General features: G+C 43.6%; 1 non-coding gene across 1 annotated transcript; it reads right to left on the reverse strand.

The window, feature by feature from the left end:
- Positions 1–1,172: 1,172 nt before the first annotated feature.
- TRNAA-GGC (transfer RNA alanine (anticodon GGC)) lies at positions 1,173–1,248 on the reverse strand. The gene has a single exon. It is a non-coding gene; the product is annotated as a tRNA-Ala (tRNA).
- Positions 1,249–3,511: the final 2,263 nt, after the last annotated feature.

Genomic DNA, 3,511 nt, shown 5'->3' on the forward strand with positions numbered 1-3,511 from the left:
TCACTGAAATAATCGCTCTGTTGCATCGTCTGTCGTGTAGCGTGACAAACCGACCAAAAGCATTGGCTTAAACAAATATTTTCAATGTTTCTCCATAAATTTAGAGTTTCATGAGGCTGAGTTTTTTTAACAGGTGAAGAAGGGGCTTTTCTGATATTGCTACTATTCTGCTGGGTTTACTAATCTGTATTCAGTCAAGAGAGCTCTATAGTTTTAAAACATACACACACACACACACACACCTCCTGAGAATAATTTTGTAAAATATGTTTATTCTTCAATTTACACAAACAGGAGTAGGATTTAAAAAGGAAGAGAGAAAGGAAAGGGGTAGGAGGGAGGGAGAAAGAGAGGGAGAGCAGGAGGGAGGAAGAAGAGCTGATTAGTTTCGGGGACTCTGTGGTAAAGTAACAAATCTTTATGTAGAGTAATGCAAGTCATACCCTTCCCAAAAGAAAAAAATTGCCTTGGTTATTTCTATGTGTATGGGTATGAAGGTGTGTATGTGTGTTTTCAAGCTGTGTATATATGTGTATATGTACACATCTATAAAATACATGTTTTTAAATTCCGGTTTCTCTAGACTGCGGTTCTAAAAATCTAAAATAATAATTATCATAAAGCGTTTGTCTCTCTCAGTCTTAATTTTTCTCTCCCTCTCCCTAGTTAGGTCTCGTCACTGGGCAAGTGAGAGTCTCACATCCATCTTGGTCCCCAAAGAGCTGCTTGCTTTATATACACATGTCTATACTGTAAGACAGTCATTACACAGTGACATTTCGCACAGCCTGTGATCACTTCTCCCACCAGCCCTTTAGTCTGCCTTGGTTTTCCTCTATAAATTCCTAGCCCCACTCTAGTACACGATACGAGGCTAACCAATTCTCCCTCCATGTCCCATGCTGGAAACGGGGAGGCAGTCAGACAGACTCCCACATACGCCCGACCGGGATCCACCCGGCATGCCCACCAGGAGGTGATGCTCTGCCCCTCTGGGGCATCGCTCTGTTGCATCCAGAGCCATTCTAGCGCCTGGGGCAGAGGCCACAGAGCCATCCCCAGCGCCTGGGCCATCTTTGCTCCAATGGAGCCTCTGCTGCAGGAGGGGAAGAGAGAGACAGAGAGGAAGGAGAGGGGGAGGGGTGGAGAAGCAGATGGGCGCTTCTCCTGTGTGCCCTGGCCAGGAATCGAACCTGGGACTCCTGCATGCCAGGCAGACGCTCTACCACTGAGCCAACCGGCCAGGGCTGAATAAGGAACTTTTTAAAATCAGTCAACAGATGTCCATTGAATACTCTCTAGAGAAATCTTTGGGCAGAAAATACATAACTGCAAATGTTAAAGTTGTAAGCTAGGGGATATTAAATTTTACATGTAAATATATAACAAAATATAGCCCATGAAGTGTAGATATCAGATACCGTCTTAGTGGAAAGCCAATGTTGAAGTTGACAAAGATCATATAACATTGACCAATGTTTAAGTTAACCAAAATTATAGAATATACCAACTGGGATGGGTTTCTTTAAAATTAAATGACCACCTAATGGAAATAGTGTAGAAATTCCCAGCCCTTTCTTTCTTGGCTTGTTTTCACTATTCTCTCAAAATGATACCTTGAACCAATGCATCCCATCAGCCTGTGGCAGGATATATTTTTGACAAGTTGCCTCAATTATACCTCCCATCTCACCTGTACTTCTTGCAATGTGATTTTGATGCTCTTTCTGTTGAGAGGTGGAAGTCTTTGCTCCCTCCTCTTGAATCTGAGAGGGCTTGTAACAATGGAGGAAGTGAGGCACCGTGATTTCTAAGGCCAGATCAAAAACAACTGGCTCTCTTGGGGTGCTCACTCTTGAAACTGAGATGCCATGGTGTCGGAAAGCCCAGGCCATGTGGAGAGAGCACATGCGGGTATTCCAGCCAACAGCCACAGCCACCATACAGACACGCGACGAGGAAGCCTTTGAGATGACTCCAGCCCCCGCCATCATCTGACTGCAACCACGTGAGTGACTGTGAGCAAGAAGTACCTAGCAGAGCCCAGCCCAGCCAACCTCCAGAACCATGAGAGTAAATGATAAAATAATTGTTGATATTTTAAGTCACTAAGTTCCGGGGTAGTTTGTTGTATAGCAATAGATACTGGACTACCTCATTATAAAATATCACAGTCATAAAACACAATTGAGTAACATGCATACAATCATAAAAGAAAATATTAGGACCTGACTGGTGGTGGTGCAGTGGATAGAGCATCGACCTGGGATGCTGAGGTCTCAGGTTCAAAACCTTGAGGTCACCGTCTTGAGTGTGGGCTTATTCAGCTTGAGCGCAGGGTCACTGGCTTGAGTGTGGGATCACTGGCATGATCCCATGATCATTGGCTTGAGCCCAAGGGTTGCTGGGTTGAAGCCCACGGTTGCTGGCTTGAGCCTAAGGTCACTGGCTTGAGCAAGGGGTCACTGGCTTGGCTGGTCAAAGCACATATGAAAAGCAATCAATGAACAACTGAAGTGTCACAACGACGAGTTGATGCTTCTTATCTATTTTCCTTCCTTCCTTCCTCTCAAGGAGGCGGTGGCGGAGGAGGAGGAGGAGGAGGAGGAAGAAGAAGAAGAAGAAGAAGAAGAAGAAGAAGAAGAAGAAGAAGAAGAAGAAGAAGAAGAAGAAGAAGAGGAGGAGGAGGAGGAGGAGGAGGAGGAGGAAGGAAAGAAGAAATTCTTTAAATTAAACTTTGGTCTTTTCACAGTACTTGGAGTAGCATCTTCTATTTTGATCATGAAGAGCTATAACAAGCTTAAAAGAGTTTTGCCACAGAGCCACAAAAACCTGGATTGGAATCCCAACTTTGGAACTTTCTATCTATCTGTGTGACCTTAGGCAAGTCACTCCAGTCCTCCCTTTTCTCATGTGTAAAATGGGGATAATAATAATACCTGTCTCACATGGTTATTATAAGTGTTAAATGAGATAAAGTGTGCAAAGTATAGTGCTCTAGCTCAGAATAATTGTTCAGTAAATGTGAGGTCCTATCTTTGCAGTGGTTGATAATAATATTATTATCAATATATCTCATAACCAACCTATGAATATATTTCACATCATATATCTGCCATAATCCTAAGAGGTAAAATATTACTATTCACAATTAAAGAAATCAGTTTAGAATGGTCACATGATTTGCCCAAGATCACACAGTGTTGGGGTGGAAGCCGTGGGAATGAGGAGAATATGTATTTAAACCCAGGACTGTGTCCTAATTCATGTTCCCTGTTACTGCAGCCACCTCTCTACTGACTGGTTTTCCAGCCTTTGTTAAGCTCTTTCAGTGACGGGGAACTTACCACCCACAGAGGCAGCCCCAAACATCTTCTGACAGCTCTGTCTGTAGCAGGCATACCCTTCTATTGTCCTGGAATCTGTCTCCATGCCATGTCCAGCCATTGGTCTAATTCCACCCAGCCTAGGCCACCAGGAACAAATCTGCTCTCTTTTTCAATAATAGCCC

Source organism: Saccopteryx leptura, chromosome 4 (assembly GCF_036850995.1).
Source record: "Saccopteryx leptura isolate mSacLep1 chromosome 4, mSacLep1_pri_phased_curated, whole genome shotgun sequence".
In the NCBI taxonomy this organism is placed as follows: Eukaryota; Metazoa; Chordata; class Mammalia; order Chiroptera; family Emballonuridae; genus Saccopteryx; species Saccopteryx leptura.